Source organism: Lactuca serriola, chromosome 4 (genome assembly GCF_051521515.1).
Source record: "Lactuca serriola cultivar US96UC23 chromosome 4, Lser_US96UC23_V15, whole genome shotgun sequence".
NCBI lineage: Eukaryota > Viridiplantae > Streptophyta > Magnoliopsida > Asterales > Asteraceae > Lactuca > Lactuca serriola.
The window spans coordinates 290702692-290721296 of NC_136411.1; positions in this window are offsets into that span (position 1 = coordinate 290702692).

The window sequence follows — 18605 nt, forward strand, 5'->3', positions numbered from 1 at the left end:
GCCACGGAGGTTCTCTGGGGGTGTGTGTTAGAGATTTTCGGGGTCGAGTTTTCGATTGATCTGATTCCTATTGCGATGGGTGATGTCTGTGTCATTGTGGGCATGGACTGGTTGAGCCGATTCGGCGCCGTCATCGACTGTGAGCGTCAGCTGGTGACTATACGAGACCCTAGTGGGGGAGTTCTTTCAGTGTACGGCGAGGGTACCCGTTCGGGATCAGCTTTTTGTTCAGCCGCCAGGGCGAGGCAGTGTCTACAGTAGGGCTGTAAGGGTTTTGTGGCGTATGTGATGGATACGCGGGAGGTTTCCGAGAGACCGAGATCAGTTGAGGAGGTCCCAGTGGTGCGTGAGTTTCCAGATGTTTTCCCCGAGGAGCTGCCGGGAGTACCTCCTGTGAGGCAAGTATAGTTTGGTATCGATCTGGTTCCGGGGGCCGCACCTATCGCTAAGGTGCCTTATCATCTTGCACCTCCAGAGATGCAAGATTTGTCCTCGCAGCTTCAGGAGTTGCTGGGGAAGGGATTCATTCGGCCGAGCAGCTCGCCGTGGGGAGCACCTATTCTGTTCGTCAAGAAGAAGGATGGTTCACACCGGATGTGCATTGATTACCGGGAGTTGAACAAGTTGACGGTCAAGAACCGTTACCCGTTACCGAGGATCGATGATTTATTCGATCAGTTGCAGGGAGCATCTTGGTTTTCCAAGATCGATCTGAGGTCAGGGTACCATCAGGTGAGAGTGCGGGATGAGGACGTCCAGAAGACAGCGTTTAGGACGCGATATGGGCATTATGAGTTTGTGGTGATGCCTTTCGGGCTCACCAATGCCCCGGCTGTGTTCATGGATCTCATGAACCGGGTATGCAGGCCGATGTTGGATCGGTCAGTGATTGTATTTATCGACGATATTCTAGTGTATTCGAGATCTAGAGAGCAGCATGAGGAGCATTTGAGGGAGGTCCTTGAGGTATTGAGATCGGAGAAGCTTTATGCAAAGTTCTCCAAATGTGATTTATGGTTGCGGGAGGTCCAGTTCCTAGGACATCTCGTTAACCAGGAAGGGATTCTGGTCGATCCGGCCAAAGTCGAGGCAGTGATGAGCTGGGAGGTGCCGAAGTCACCATCGGAGATCAGGAGCTTCCTTGGGTTGGCAGGGTATTATCGGAGATTTATTAAGGATTTCTCCAAGATCGCAGTGCCTCTCACCAGATTGACCCGGAAGGGTGTTGCATTCTCATGGGGTCCCGCGCAGCAGACCTCCTTTGAGACACTTCGCCAAAGGTTGTGCGAAGCCCCGGTATTTGCTCTCCCGGAAGGGATGGAGGATTTTGTAGTATATTGCGATGCATCGATTTCGGGGCTGGGTGCAGTGTTGATGCAGAGGGGTCATGTGATAGCTTATGCGTCGAGGCAGCTGAAGCCTCATGAGGCGAGATATCCCACGCATGAGTTAGAGTTGGGGGCAGTAGTGTTCACTCTCAAGATTTGGTGTCACTACTTGTATGGGGTTCGATGTACGATATACACGGACCATAAGAGCTTGAAGTATTTGATGGATCAGCCCAACCTAAATATGCGTCAGAGGAGGTGGTTGCATGTGGTCAAGGATTATGATTGTGAGATCCTGTACCACCCAGGCAAGGCTAATGTGGTAGCCGATGCATTGAGCCGCAGGGCGGAGAGCACTCCACTGCGAGATGTATGTTTGAGATTGACTGTAATAGCTCCAGTATTGGATGCTATTCGTGGGGCACAGGCCGAGGTTGTGCGACCAGAGATGCAGAAGAGAGAGCGGGTCGTTGGTTTGGTTTCAGAGTTCGTTACGGATGGACGAGGGCTTATGACGTTTCAAGGTCGGATTTGGGTACCGTTCGTGGGTGGTACGCGTATTACTTTGATGGAAGAGGCTCACCAGTCGAAGTTTTCGATCCATCCAGGGGCTACGAAGATGTACTTAGATTTGAGGAAAGAGTATTGGTGGCCCTGTATGAAGAGGGACGTCGCATGGTTCGTTGAGAGGTGCTTGACCTGCCGCAGGGTTAAGGCTGAGCACCAGAGACCGCATGGCAAGTTGCAGTCATTGGAGGTTCCCGAATGGAAGTGGGAATAGATCACTATGGATTTCATTACCAAATTGCCGAGGACTGCCAGAGGAGTTGATGCAATTTGGGTGATTGTGGATAGGTTGACGAAGAGCGCTCACTTCCTTGCCATCAGTGAGAGTTCTTCAGCGGAAAAGTTGGCGGAGATATATGTGAGAGAAGTAGTATCTCGGCATGGGGTGCCGATCTCGATTGTTTCAGACCGGGATGTGCGCTTCACTTCTAGATTCTGGAAGAAATTCCATGAGGAGCTGGGTACTAAATTGCATCTTAGTACCGCATATCATCCCCAGACAGACGGCCAGAGCGAGCGAACGATTCAGACGCTGGAGGACATGCTTTGAGCATGTGTGGTAGATTTCGGGGGTAGCTGGGATGCGTATTTACCCTTGGCAGAGTTTTCCTACAACAACAGCCATCATTCGAGCATTGGTATGCCACCCTTTGAGCTGTTGTATGGTAGGAGGTGTCGGACCCCCATTTGCTGGGGAGAGGTGGGACAGAGAGTGATGGGCAGTACAGAGATCGTGCTTAAGACGACAGAGTAGATTCAGCAGGTTAGACAGAGGTTATTGACCGCCCAGAGCCGACAAAAAAGTTATGCAGACAGACGCCGGTCCGAGCTTGAGTTTCAGGTCGGCGACTTCGTACTCCTGAAGGTCTCTCCTTGGAAAGGAGTGATTCGATTCAGGAAGAGGGGCAAGTTGGGGCCCCGGTATATTGGGCCTTTTCGTGTGGTTGCGAGGGTAGGCCAGGTGGCCTACCGTTTGGAGTTGCCATCGGAATTAAGACAGATCCACGACACCTTTCATGTGTCGCAATTGAGAAAGTGTATAGCCGATGAGTCGGCAGTAGTTCCATTAGAGGACATTCAAGTGGATGCGAGCCTGAATTATGCCGAGAGACCAGTAGCCATCAGAGATCGGAAGATCAAGGTTCTGAGGAATAAGGAGATACCTCTAGTGTTAGTTCAGTGGCAGCACCGGAAAGGATCGGAAATGACCTGGGAGCCGGAGCGTGAGATGCGGGAGCAGCATCCGGAGCTATTTTCAGAGTGAGACTTCGAGGGCGAAGTCTAGTCCTAGTGGGGGAGAGTTGTAACAGCCCGGAATTCCAGGTATTGTTATATTTATGATTTTGGGTGTTTAAGAGGGGACTCGGCGAGTTGGAGCCCAGACTCGCCGAGTAGGATCGTGGATCTGGTCACGGGTTCGCGATTGGACTCGACGAGTCCGGATATGGACTCGGCGAGTCTGCGCTGTTTAGCAAAAACCCTAACCGTTCAGGGTTGGGACATATATAAGGGGCCTTATGGCCGTCATTGTTCACCCTAGTCCTGTGAGTGAAACCCTAATCCGATTGTGAGCACCTGGAGCAAGGTAGAAGACCATTATTGATCTTGGAAGTGTTATTTTGCAAGAAGAAAGAGGCTTGGTGAAGGGAACAACAGGAGAAGCCACATTCTGAGGGTTGGGGACACAGAGCAACATTATTCAGGTAATAATTTCGAGTTAATCCCTTCTATGTTGATGTGTATATGGATTTAGGGTTTATTGAACCCTTTTGTGGCTAGATTGAGTGTCTCCTTAGTCCCCCAAACGATTGGAACCCTATATTGGGATCCTTGGAAGTCCAGAATGTCCCATGCCTGAGCTTTTCGGGAATCAATGGAGGTTTTGGATTGGAATCCTTATGCCTTAGGTCAAAATGTAAATTATGAGTCATGGGGTGTATTATGAGCACCGAAATGAGGACTTTACGTGATGAACCAGTCTAGGAAGGCCAGACCTATGAATTGTCGGAGCAGATCTGACCTTAGAAAGCAGTTTGAGCGGTTGCATGGCATGGACTCGCCGAGTCCGATGAACAGACTCGGCGAGTAGCTTGAAGATTAACTGGGACTCGCCGAGTTGTTCTTCAGACTCGGCGAGTTGAGTTGGGGTGGCCCCGCGATTCTTCCAGGAGGAACTCGTCGAGTCAGGGGAGATACTCGACGAGTAGAAAGGGAATCTTAGAGAATTAGTGAGGACGTCTAGACTCGCCGAGTCGTCCTAGCGCTCGCCGAGTCCGGTCAAGTTGATCGTTGACCGTTGACCAGAGTTGATCTGTGTTGACTTCTTAGGGATAGTCAACATTAGAGATATAAAGTATTAACTAGGGACATATGATGTTATAGGAGGATTGTAGCTCGACGGATCGAGCACGAGTGACTTCGGGATTTGCTAGCTTTCGATATTCGCGAGGTGAGTCTTCTCACTATACTGTACCCGGAAGGGTTTGACTGTGTGACCGGAAGGTCGGATATGATATGAGGTATATGTGCTATATGTGATAAGTTAATTGTTATACGTGCTATGTATGTTATGTGGGCCGGAAGGCATTATGTTAAGGGCCGAAAGGCGATTATGTTATGGGCCGGAAGGCGTTGTGTTGTGGACCGTAAGGTTGGCGTGGGTAGGACCGGAAGGTTTACCCAGCAGGGACGGAAGTCCCCTGAGACACATGGACCGGAAGGTCAGGGCCTGGAAAGGCGTATGTGCGTAAGTTGTATTTTGGGGAACTCACTAAGCATTTATGCTTACAGTTGTTATGTATGTGTTTCAGGTACTAGCGAGGACCGTGGGAAGGCGCCGGCATGATCTGTACACACTGATAGATGTTTTGTGATCTTGGGATTCATATGATTTGTATTTTGACATGACACTTGGAATGTTTATGCCTTGTTTGAATGAAAATATTTTATTTTGAAATGAAAATTTTGTTTGAAAATTTACGTTGTTACACTAGGTCGTCTACGAACTCGTAAACCGGGTAAACATCCTAAGAATGAAGGTGGAGAGCCAAAGCGGCAAGATGACGAGTTGAACTGGTCGAAATGAAGTATTTTCTTCGAACTCGAGTATTGGTTTTCTCTACAGTTGAAACACAACATAGATCTCATGCATGTCCAGAAAAAATGTGGACGAGAGTTTGTTGGTCTTCTATATGCATGATTATTCAACTGTACTATTTCGTTGCAAGTGGTTTGATACTTGAACATGAGTTATTTCTAGTGATAATTTCACCAGTATCGACACACAACGCGAACCATACAAAGTTGCTCAACTCATATATGCTTCACAAGCCAAACAAGTGTTCTACATTAGAGAGCCAAAAAATAACCATTCATGTGTTGTCGAGCATGTTAATCATCAGAGTATTTGGGATCTACCATTGAACGATGATCGTGTCCAACTTGTTTAAAATGACTCTGTCCAAAATGTTGACAATGGCTCACACAAAAATGTAGACAATGTTGACGTACTTCAAAATATCTCTTCATCCAATGCTCCACTTTTTATTGATTTCAGCATGTACTTTCAAAACATTCCTAGAGTCATTGTTGATGTAGAAAGTGCAACTGAAGTTCCTCTGCCAACTGGTAGAGTCAATGATGTTTCTGATTGTGAGACTGATTACGATGATACCGATTCTGATTATGATACCGAAGAAGACACTGAAGGATATTAGGAAGATTCTGATTAGAATATTTTTAAGGAAATACGTGTTTGTAATATGAACTTTATTTGGATTCCTAGTTTAAATAGAAATGTTTATTCCTATGTAAATGTTTATTTTTACATAATGTGTATTTGTAATAAAAATTGTATCTGTATATCTTATAATTTTTCAGGAAATGTTGTCAATATGGATTTTTTTGTGTATACCATGGCTGTTGTTATGGGCTGTGGACATGGGGGTGATGGAGTTGAGGACCCACCTTTCCCAGGTGGTAGAGGTGGTGGTCATCATGAGTAGGACCGTAATTCTTATTATAAATTTTTATTTACTATTTTTATTCAGTTACTATAAATTAAATACCGTTTCTAATAGTTTTTAATTATATTTGTAGTTGATCAACCTGCACGTACGAAAGTCCGAGGCAAAGCCAAAAATATAAAGCTTGAAAGAGCGCTCTTACAGAATAAGGGCAAACCGATTACAATGGAGTACGATAGGGATATAACATATGATCATGCGGGAGAGCCGAAAGACATGTTTTCACGAGTAATTGGAAAAACAATGTGGCATATGGTCCCTTTTGATAAATAGACTTGGAAAAAAGTTTCCCTTACAATAAAGGACATCGTAATACAACATTTAGGGATAATTGTTTATTTAAAAATACTTTATATGGTTAATTATGACTGGTTTTTACTTGGTTAACTTTTTTTGCAGAAAGAGTTTGATTTGGATCAGATGTACCAGGATCTACAAGTTAATATGTTGACAAAGAGTTTTCAAGCAACTTTGTTAAAAGGTTACCAAGAACGGAAAGTTGACGCAAAAGAATATTTTTTGACAGTCGAAGGGTATGTTGATATCCCGAGAGCATTAGCTAACCCTCTAGAGTGTATGGATGCTGATAACTGGAAGAAAGCAGTCGAGTACTTCCAAACGGACGAACACATAATTGCTTCAGACAGGGACAAAAAGATCCGTCAAATGCAAACGAACATGAATCGTGGGGGATCGAGCTCGTATAGCAGTACTTGCTATAATAAGGTAACGTACAATACATGTAATTATTTATTTAAAATATAATCCAATTTTTAATGGTAAACAGAACCTTAAGAGAGTGGAAACGTTTCGCAAGGCTCATGTCGATAGGGATGGTGTATTTGTTACTACCGAGGCGGAACAGCAATATATAAGTATTTAATTATAATTTTATCATATAATTAAGTGTTTATTTATACTTAATGGTTACTCACTTTTGGGAATTACAGAATCGGTTAGTCGAAGAGCTCATAGAACAAACCCAAGGTGAAAGTAAGTTAACACCCGCTCAAGAAAGAGATGCTTTTGAGAAAGTATTAGGAGAGTGACGTGGCCATATCGGAGGCATCATCCGTAAACCTTCTGCTCTCCCGCCAATTTCACAGCCATCACAACCATCACCATAACTATCATAGGTAAAACAATCTACTTTGGTTTTTTGTGGTGATCATTTGCTAAAAGCTTTGGAAATTAGGTTTTTGTCCCAAGTGCAAGAAATAGCAATGTACTTTGGTTTTTTTGTCTTAGTTTAAAAATAGCAACCTACTTTAGCATTATAAAATGCATGTTGATTTGGTAATTTTGGTTTTGTGGTGATTATTTGCTAAAAGCATTGGTAAATGGGTTTTTGTCATAAGTTCTAGAAATAGCAATGTACTTTGGTTTTTTGTCTTAGTTTAAAAGTAGCAATCTACTTTGGCATCATAAAATGCATGTTGATTTGGTAATTTTGGTTTTGTGGTGATTATTTGCTAAAAGCATTGGTAATTGGGTTTTTGTCCCAAGTGCAAGAAATAGCAATGTACTTTTGTTTTTTGTCTTTGTTTAAAAATAGTAATCTACTTTGGCATCATAAAATGCATGTTGATTTGGTAATTTTGGTTTTGTGGTGATTATTTGCTAAAAGAATTGGTAATTGGGTTTTTGTCCCAAGTGCAAGAAATAGCAATGTACTTTTGTTTTTTGTCTTTGTTTAAAAATAGCAATCTACTTTGGCATCATAAAATGCATGTTGATTTGGTAATTTTGGTTTTGTGGTGATTATTTGCTAAAAGAATTGGTAATTGGGTTTTTGTCCCAAGTGCAAGAAATAGCAATGTACTTTTGTTTTTTGTCTTTGTTTAAAAATAGCAATCTACTTTGGCATCATAAAATGCATGTTGATTTGGTAATTTTGGTTTTGTGGTGATTATTTGCTAAAAGAATTGGTAATTGGGTTTTTGTCCCAAGTGCAAGAAATAGCAATGTACTTTTGTTTTTTGTCTTTGTTTAAAAATAGCGATGTACTTTGATAGTTTTTGTTTATGTTTGATAATTTAACTTATAAGTTTATATATGTTGTTATTTATTATGTAGTTGGAAAATCTTCGTGCAATGTTCAACGACCCGACATGTAGAGATGAGCTTTATTCGTTTTTTTAATCCCAGAATAATCGAGGAAATGATGGGAACAAAGATTATGGTATTTAGGGAGGAGTTTTATTTGCATATTACACTTGTTGTCACGCTTTGCTACTTGTTAGATTGTAAAAATTTTGGTTGTTTTCTGTAATTACCAGTGACACTTTTACTTTTGATATTTAATTAGATGTTGTTATTTAATTACCGGCGACACTATTACTTTTGATATTTAATCGGATGTTTGTTATGTAATTATCGGCGACACTATTTTTTTGATATTCGGCGACACTATTACCGGCAACAAAAATCTTTGATTAAAAAAATTAAAAATGTAAATTGTTGTTACTAGCGACAACATATTTAGTGGCGACTATGCTCTTTATTGGCGACACACTCATTAGCGGTGACAATACTCTGTAGCGGCGACAAGTTTATCAATAGCGACGAAGCAGTAGCGGCGACATGTCGCCGCCGCTATTACCATTATTGGCGATACTGAGACCTTTTAGCGGCAACTTTTGTCGCCGCTAATTGGCTTTTTCCTTGTAATGTTACATGCACATGACCCAAAACAATTGTGTACACCCACCCAACGTGTAATCTTCCACATATGATGATTTTTTTCTTAACAGCACGAACATACCATGTACAACATGGTGTATACGAAGCAAAACTAGAAAATTCTCCTTCACTTCCTAAAGTTTTACACTTTGCTACCCATAAATTACTTTTACTTTTCTGTTTTGAGAGATCGACCAAAGTGTTACTGCCTTCTTTACTTCTGCTCTACTTTCAAATTGCATTCCTAACCTTTATTTTTTTTTTTCTGATTCTTTCCAAACATCTATACGAATGGTATCTTGACAATTTTCAATGTCATCATCTCCTACATCTCCAACATCATTCATAAAGTTCACAACTAGAGTTTCACACACATCATCTAAATCATCCCCAACATTGCTTAATGACTCACTTGCACTATCTTCACTATCATGTGAGTTGGGTTCATCAAACTGAAAGTCATCTTCTGCCTCAGATTTATCATCATTGGACGAAGGAAATGATAGATTTGAGGAGTTAGTCACTTTTGACTGTATCGGTTGTGATACATCAAAAGTGCGAAGAAGATCTACAAAAACAATATTTGTAGGCAACATTGTTTGTTTATGAGATATTTTTTTTAATTTCAACAATAACTTCCCCACGATAATTTTGGTCATTATCAGCAAAATAATACATCATGTCTAAACATGAATCATTTATGACTCGTGAGGTATTATATATGCCACCAAATTGGTAAAATAGTGACATATTCAACTTATATGTTATCTTATCAACTTCAAAATGTGCATAAATCAAATCTTTAAATTTTTCATAGCCCTTTTTACATCTAACAATATTTGAAGTGGTCAGAGTCGATTGATTACCCTTTATGAATCCATTTTCATATTCAGTCTCACCACCCCAGTATTAATTGATCAAAAACGGACGTTCTAGACTCATAATGATAACATATAGGAAAATGTCACTACATAAACAATTTTAAAATATAATTGATAAATTAATATTTCATAAATAATATTTAAAATAATTATATGCAAAGATGTTCAAATAAAACATACATACTTTATAATTAAGCGATTAATGAATTTTGATTGTTGAAGATGCAAAGACGAATGAAAGATGGAGGAACTTATAATGAGAACATATTGATGAAAGATTTTGAAAGAATTATGAAATGAATCTACATCAAAAAGACTGAACTTATAGTGTAAAAAATGGTGAAAGTTTTGAAATATGATGTGACAATTCGTATAGTCATTTATCTGATTATTAAGGTGTATAGTAAATATAACTTTTGTTTTTGGAGAAACATCATCTTTTTTCTTTAGAAATAACAAATCAAACTTAATTTAATAAGACATTATTTAAAAGTTATATAAAATATTATTATATTATTTATAAAACAATATAATAATTCTTTTTAGTTTTCAAGAATTAAAATATGTAATTCATATAGTAATTAAGGATAAGAAAGAAAAACAAACGAATGACTAAATATATAATTTATAAGGATTAGTGTTGAAAACTGTTGGATTAGGTGTCTAAGCCCATAAATATAATTGGTATGTACTTGAATTGATAGCAGCACAGTCCTTTCGGGTTGCCCTCAAACCTAGCAACCGGACAAGGAAATTATGAAAGGAGAGATATTAATTTATAAGATTAATAAATTAATATAAATGATTTATTAATATGTTAAAAGATTAATATATTAATTAGGAATCATTATGTTTAATTAATAGTTAGCCAGAAATTAATCAGAATTAATTTTGGGGGTTAAAACTATTAATTATAAAGTGCAGGGACTAGTTTGCAATTATCTAATAGTTGAGTGGAAGGCTCCAGAACCCCCTTGGAAGAGGGTGGAAGAAATCTATAGGGGCAACCCTAATGATTTCGTCTATGGGGGCTTGGATAAGGCCCTTGGGTTTGCTTAGACCCTAAGCAAGGAGCATTAGGGTTTTTCCCTAAACTCTAGATCCCTCAGCTATATAAGGAGCCTCCTGGCTCACATTTTGGTCACTCCTTCTTTGAAGAAACCCTAGGTCGAGAATTGCATACTCCTTCCCTCTCTCTCCTTCAAGTTTCTTTCTTGCTAGTTCTTGGGTGTGAATTCATTAGAGGCATTACATTTGTGGTGCTAAGCTTCCAAGAAGATCAAGATCAAGATCAAGAGGATTGTCAATTGTTTGTTATAACAATTGAAAGGTATGTAACTCCTAAACCCTAGTTTGTTTTTTTATTTGAAAATAGCCTCTCTCCTCTAGGGTTATTGTTTTGCAATTCAAAGTTATATGTTCAATAGTTAAAACATAGATCTAAAGTAGGTTGCATGTGAACTTAGGAATTGTTTTCTAGTTTATTTGTTTTACCCAAAACCCATCAGTGGTATCAGAGCCATTGTTCTTTTAAATTGAATTTCTATAATAGTTGAATTGCAAATTAGGGTTTATATATATTAAACCCTAAAAGGCCAAAATTTCGATTTCTAGGGTTATTGGTTCAAAGGGTTTTCGAAAAACCCTAGCCTCCATGAACCCTAATCGAAATTAGCGTTAGGGTTTTGGATAACCCTAGCCTACTCCCCTTAATTTCGAAATTTGCTAGTTATTTTAGGGTTTTATCTTATTTTGGATAATTATTACTTGATTGGATAATTATTGCCTAATTGGATAATTGAGAAGAATAAGGAAATTATCCTTTACCCTAATTTTCGAAATTTAGAAGGATAAGGATTAGGATTAAATTAATTGTTTAATTTAATTAGATAATCCTTATAAGATTTAATTAATTAATTAATAGTTAATTAATAGATAAATATTAAATCTAGTTATTTGATTGAGAAAAATAAGGAAGTTATCCTATCCCCATATTTTCGAATTTAGAGGGATAAAGATTAGGATTAAATTAATTGTTTAATTTGATTAGATAATCGTTACAAGATTTAATAAATTAATTAAAAGTTAATTAATAGATAAATATTAAATCTAGCTATTTGGTTTATTTTAAATTTAAAATTAATGGCTTAATTTTTGAAATTTACATATAAACCATAAAGTTTTAAAAGTTTAAAACACACCTTATATATATATATATATATATATATATATATATATATATATGTATATATATATATATATATATATATATATATATTATAATTAAAAGTTAAATATTATATATGTATAAGACTACGGTCGGTCAAATCGCTAGTATGCCTCATTCACGAAACTAATCCATAAGGGGGGGTATAAGGAAACTGCCTATAAAATGGTAGTTGAATGGGTGTCCATTCTCACCCACCGCTTCCTTGATTAGTGGAGGGTCGTTAGTAGAACGGATTTGATAGGACAACTACATCTCATTAAAAGTATAATTTTATTAAAGAAAGTACTAGAACATTATTTTACAAAATCCCAACTCTAGTTACTTTAGAAAAAATGTGAAAAGTATGCTAATCCATGAAATTGCACATTATGCTTTATTGGTCATTAATGGAGCGTGTGTGGTTAACCGGCACACTAAAAGGCACTAATAAAGAGTAGTAATGGGTATCTCATGATTGTCATTTTGATGGTGTGTGTGTGGTTTACCGACACATCAATAGTTAATGATAAAGACAATGAGGTTACCAAGCACATTTGCATGGTTATTCACATCTTGTTTGTGATCCTCGGCATCCCATTCACAAATAAAAGATCATAATCCGAGATTAAAACATGCCATTGAATAGTTTCAATGTATCTCAAAAGATCTAGGAGTTTCCAATACATTTAAAACTTAACCTTCCTTTTCGTTTTTCATGGTGGAAATTGGTAAATCGTCATTTACCTACCTTCAAATATTCTGCAAATTGGATTACGGCATCCCTCTTCCAATTTGTGGAATGTTGTGTTGGATCCTAGCCTTAATATCTCTTTTGGGTGGTTTATTAAGGATTCAATCAACTAACTTGATTTCTCTCGTTGTGTAGATGTCTGAATCTAACCATGGTATTCCCAAATCCAAAGGAAAAGATATTCCTGCTCAAAGTGAAAGTCTGTTCCATAATGAAGGTGAAAGATCAATCCATGTCATGTGGACTAGCTTGATTTCACTTCCTCCACCCCCTCCCATTGTTCTCCCAAACCCACAAGACCGAAGGATTGAAAAGTTCAATATCACTCAAGCCCTTTTGGCAAGTAAACACAAAGATGGGAAACCTGTGTGTGCACACGTCTTAGATATGAAGTCACACATTGATAGGGTAAGCATGTTTGGTGTCGAGATTTCAAGTGAGTTGGCTGTTGACTGGGTTCTTCAGTCACTTCCTGAATCATAGTGTGAGTTCGTTAGAGAGTACTATATGATGGATCACGACGTAACCCTCATTGATCTCACCTATATGCTTATAGTTGTTGAATCAGCAATGATTTGGCGTGCTGGTCAAGCAAATTTATCTGGTGAATCAAACTCCCAAACTTCAATGGACATTGAAAATGATGACATTGGAGATCCAGAAAAGTTAAACTCTGAGATAGTACCTTGTGTCATTCCAAAAGAGTCCATTTGGTTTTTTTGCCAAGAGAATGGGCATTGGAGACGAAGCTGCCCTATCTACCTGAGAGATCTAAGAGATGGGAGAGTCTAGTGTTATGACTACTCTTCAGGTATGAAATAAACTATCTAACTCTTTTAAGTTCCTATTCCAGATTCTTAATTCATGATGTGATAAGATTACATTTTGATGTTTTGTAGGATCGAAGAAAATAGAGAAAGCTTAAGGGAAGAAGTAAGCTGAATCTAATCTTGAAGAAATGGATTTCGATCGCATTGCTTGAAGATTGGGTTCTTGAGCTACTACTTGGAGTTAGAATAGATTGCTAATAACATAGTTTTTCAATTGATTTTGTATTGTAAGGACATGTTTTCCGCTGCTTTTATGAATAAAATAAAATTTTTGGTTTGAATAATTTTATATATCCTTGCAATGAAATCGTTATGAAAAATTGATGTTTGTGTATTGTTATCAATAATGGATTTGATTCTTAATTATGTCATTTGTGGAAATGTCGAGAGTTTGCCAAATAAAGGAAGATTCTCATTGCCCAAGTTTCAGTTGGATAGAAACTTGGAGTCATGCAACTTGGTTGCGTGATGAATAAGAAACTTCATATTTGGAAATTAGACTAATTCTTTGACAAAGTGTCAAGAAAAGGATTAGGAGATCGAGTACACTAGGTTGTACATTGATCAAGTCCACCACGAGAGTGATAAAGATATTCATCATGATTTACTAAAGTTTAGTGAATATGGTTATGCTTATAAGATTAAATATAATTCTGAGTTGATTGAAAGAGTTTCAATCAATAGCAGAACGAATAAGAAGAATCAAGAAGGCAGAAAGATAAAAGTTTCTCTATTCTAAGAAGAAGGGAGAGTACCTTTTATTGTATTTTATGATAAGTCTTAATGATTAAAAACCACATCTCAATTGATCCTCCAAGTGAGTCTTAGTGCATTTATATGACCAAGTAGAGGAATCGAGAATTGTAGAAATGGTTAAAATCAAGAAGTCAATCATACTTATATTCCAAGATTGTGAATTGAGTGACAAGTCTTAAGTAGGTTTATAACACTCATCAAATGTGGAGTTTGGAGAAGGCTTTCTTATTCTTGCACATTTAAAATTGGTATGTTGTGCTGTCTTGGATAAGACAAAGACCAACTAGGACCAATTATGTGAAGTGTTTTGTCTTGATAAGAACTACACTAACTCTTGAATATTTGTTTTGTCTAGGAAAGGTTCCTGACGAGAGAATCATATATGTCAAGAGGTCAGTGGGAGTCTCAATTGTCTTGAAAAGTTTCAAGAACAAATCAAGAATAAATCGATAGTTAATCACTAGCACACGACTTGAGGTTTCTAACCTATTGTGTTCACATATTGTTGTTTCTGTGCCATTCCAGATTAGTCAACTATGCATGTGAGTTTTATGAGATCTCAATTGGTTGCATAGGGGCAAGTCACCTTGATCAGTGGAAAGTACATTGAAAGGTAAGGATGAGTTGCTAAATAACTTGGAAGAAAAGGTGGGACCCTTGATGGCAAGCAATTAAGAATGGACATGTTCGATCCATAAGAGTTTGGATTTGTCACAATTGTTGTCTTATGATTATGGTCATGACAAATTCACAGGGATAGGAACACATACACCACAAAATCTGAGTGTTATAAGGTTTCTCTCCTTCATGAAAATGATTGTGAGGAAATGCTTTCGCTAAGAAAGATTTTGAAGATAACATTATGTAATTGGTATTTCTCAAATTCGATTATGATTACGGCATCCCTTTTCATAGTTCGAATTGTGGGAAATGGCAAATGGGTCTGAACATTTTAGACTTATTGTAGAAATGTTTAAACACACATATGGGTTATCTAAGGAAAAGTGTATAAGTTTGAGAAGCTTAAATAAAGGCTTATCAAAGCGTTTCGGTTTCAGAAATATGAACTTTGGAAAAGAAAGTCAATAAGTAATTGGTTTCTAGAAGTCCAGCTAATTTCTGAATACGTGTCAAAGCTAGTGGGAGCATAAATTTTATGCTAGGATAGATATAATCATCATGTTAGTGGGAGCATGATTATTATTATTTTAAGTATTGCAAGTTGGAAATATTAATTATAGAAAAACAAAAGTTTCAATTTGCAAAGTTGCATGAGTTAATAAGTTATTTTTTCTATAATTAAGGGAGAGAATATTATACTTCGTTTCAAAATCTAAAGCTTAGATTGAGAAATTAATAAATTTAGTCAAAGGATACATAGTGTGTGTTCTCAAATTTCGATTATGATTACGACATCCCTCTTCATAGTTCGAATTGTGAGAACGTGACACATAAAATATTATGGCAAAAAATTGATAAAGTATCATATCTTTATGTAAGACATTATGCATCGTGTCCCATACGCTTCGGGTATAGGATCGATTGCAAATGCTATAATATTTGACCATTCTAAATTTTTCCAAATGTCTAGCGCATTAAGAGGGAAAAAGGACTAGAATCGGTTTTGACTAAAATAATTAAACTATCAAAGGACAATCCAAAGTTCGCTGAGGATTGGTCGCTTGTGAGTAGTTGGGAGTATGGTAATGGATGGACCATATCGACATTATTATGAATAGATAAGATTCTATTAAGAATAAGTTGTCATATGGCAAATATGGAAATGTCTCCATATTGGGAGTTGGATGTTGAGAGTCTGTGTCTAGATTAGAAACTTTTATGCAAGAAGGATGTTCAAAGGAATGTACTTTGAATGTGAGACTTCACGTCTATGGAATTATCTTGTAACAATTCCGATAGAGTACTTTGTAATTTCATTGGGCAAGTCTTGGTGACTTTTGTGCTATGACTTTGCGAAAGGATCGTTGCATAAAATGTTAGAATCTAGCATATTCTAGTAGTAGCAAGAACCTTGTGTTCTAACACTAATAATAGGGATTAGGAATCGTGAAGTGAGCATCATTGGAAAAGTTTTTCAATTGATCTATTTCACAAAGTAAGGACCATAGGAAACAAAGTGTGCATACTTGGAGCATGAGACAATTGTTATAATTCAAGTGATAGGTTGATTACTCGAAACATTATACAATGAATAATGTGTAATTAATATGGTGACTAAATAAAAGGAGTTTTAATTTATACTCAAAAGTTTGGGGCCATATTGGATTCAATTATTATTGTGTTTCATATTTTACATGTTTTACTTCCCAAATAATATGATTGTTCAAACTCCACAGTCGCTCGTACTTTTGGAAGTAAGTAGTGAATTAAGACTGTCATGAATTGGATTGTAGATTGTCTAAGGATAGACATAGCAATAGAATTGCTGCAATGTTCATGAGTACTCAGAGAGTGAGATTTGAGTATTGGATAAACCCACGCTCAGAGTATTACTTCATGGAATTCATCACGAGTAATGCTGAGACGATAATATCTATGATCTTGAAACAAAGATATATGAGTTGTAATTTGCAAGTCGGCTATATTTGGTGATACGAAAACGCATCAGTAACTTGGTGTTATAAAACATATTGTCATGTATGGTTTGATGAGTAAAAGATACAAGCATATGAGTCAATGTTTATTCGTTCCTTTTTCCCTAATGGGAAAAGTGATATCTGTGGGCCCCTCGATGATTTGGTGTTGACTTATGTGCTGGGCCCAGCCAGGACTAAATTGATGTATTCGATTAGAAGTCCTATATCATCACAAATCAGAAATCGGGAAACATAGATTCTGGACAAAGAGATTGATTGTATTCCATGTCTTATGTCTAGGGATATCTAGTAGAACGAAGGGTCATATGATCACTTATCTTAGGACACGTAACTGACTGGGTCAGAGTTCGGCAACAGCTTTTGGAAACTACAATTTGTTGGTCAAATTTAGAAGTCATACTAGCAATTATAGTTACAGACTTATCCAAGTGGGAGACTGTTGGATTAGGTGTATAAGCCCATAACTATAATTGGTATGTACTTGAATTGATAGCATCACAGTCCTTTTGGGTTGCCCTCAAACCTAGCAACCGGACAAAGAAATTATAAAATGAGAGATATTAATTCATAAGATTAATAAATTAATATAAATGATTTATTAATATGTTAAAAGATTAATATATTAATTAGGAATCATTATGTTTAATTAATAGTTAGCCAGAAATTAATCAGAATTAATTTGGGGTTAAAAGTATTAATTATAAAGTGCAGGGACTAGTTTGCAATTATCTAATAGTTGAGTGGAAGGGTCCAGAACCCCCTTGGAAGAAGGTGGACGAAATCTATAGGGGAAACCCTAATGATTTCGTCCATGGGGGCTTGGATAAGGCCCTTGGGTTTGCTTAGGCCCTAAGCAAGGAGCATTAGGGTTTTTCCCTAAACTCTAGATCCCTCAGCTATATAAGGAGCCTCCTGGCTCACATTTTGGGCACTCCTTCTTTGAACAAACCCTAGGCTGAGAATTGCATACTCCCTCCCTCTCTCTCCTTCAAGTTTCCTTCTTGCTAGTTCTTGGGTGTGATTCCATTAGAGGCATTACATTTGTGGTGCTAAGCTTCCAAGAAGATCAAGATCAAGATCAAGAGGATTGTCAATTGTTTGCTATAACAATTGAAAGGTATGTAACTCCTAAACCCTAGTTTGTTTGTTTTTTTGAAAATAGCCTCTCTCCTCTAGGGTTCTTGTTTTGCAATTCAAAGTTATATGTTCAATAGTTAAAACATAGATCTAAAATAGGTTGCATGTGAACTTAGGAATTGTTTTCTAGTTTATTTGTTTTACCCAAAACCCATCAAAAACTAATTATATATTTTGTAGAATAAAAGTAAAAAGTATATATATATATATATATATATATATATATATATATATATATATATATATATATAAGGTATGAATAAAAAATATGGTATATATTGAAGGACTAAATCTTTAATTTTCAATAGTTAAAACTGAAAATTTCCAAGAAGACGTATTTTTTTATGGTGGGGCCAAAAGTAAATGCTCTTTTTTTGAAACACAATTTCAAAAAGCCCTATTTTTTAAACAAGATTTCTATATTACTCTATTAATTTAAAAAAAATCGTATGTATATGTATATGTTGTTAAAATAATTCTAAACATTAAAAATACATAACTTAAAATTACAATAACAAAAAATTGCATTTTATAGAGTTCCATGAATTGCTATATATTATTATTAAAGCTTTGTGTAAAATCCGTGTAATACACGGGTTGATTAAAAAAATTAAATATCAAAATGTGAACAAAAATATTTTTTTTAATAAAATCTTGAGATAAAAAATGAAAAACTTATTAACTACAATTTATTATCATATTTATTACATTTAATACTTTACATATATAAGTGTATATATATATATATATATATATATATATATATATATATATATATATATATGTATTATGTGACTTTAATTTTAAAAATTGAAAAAATA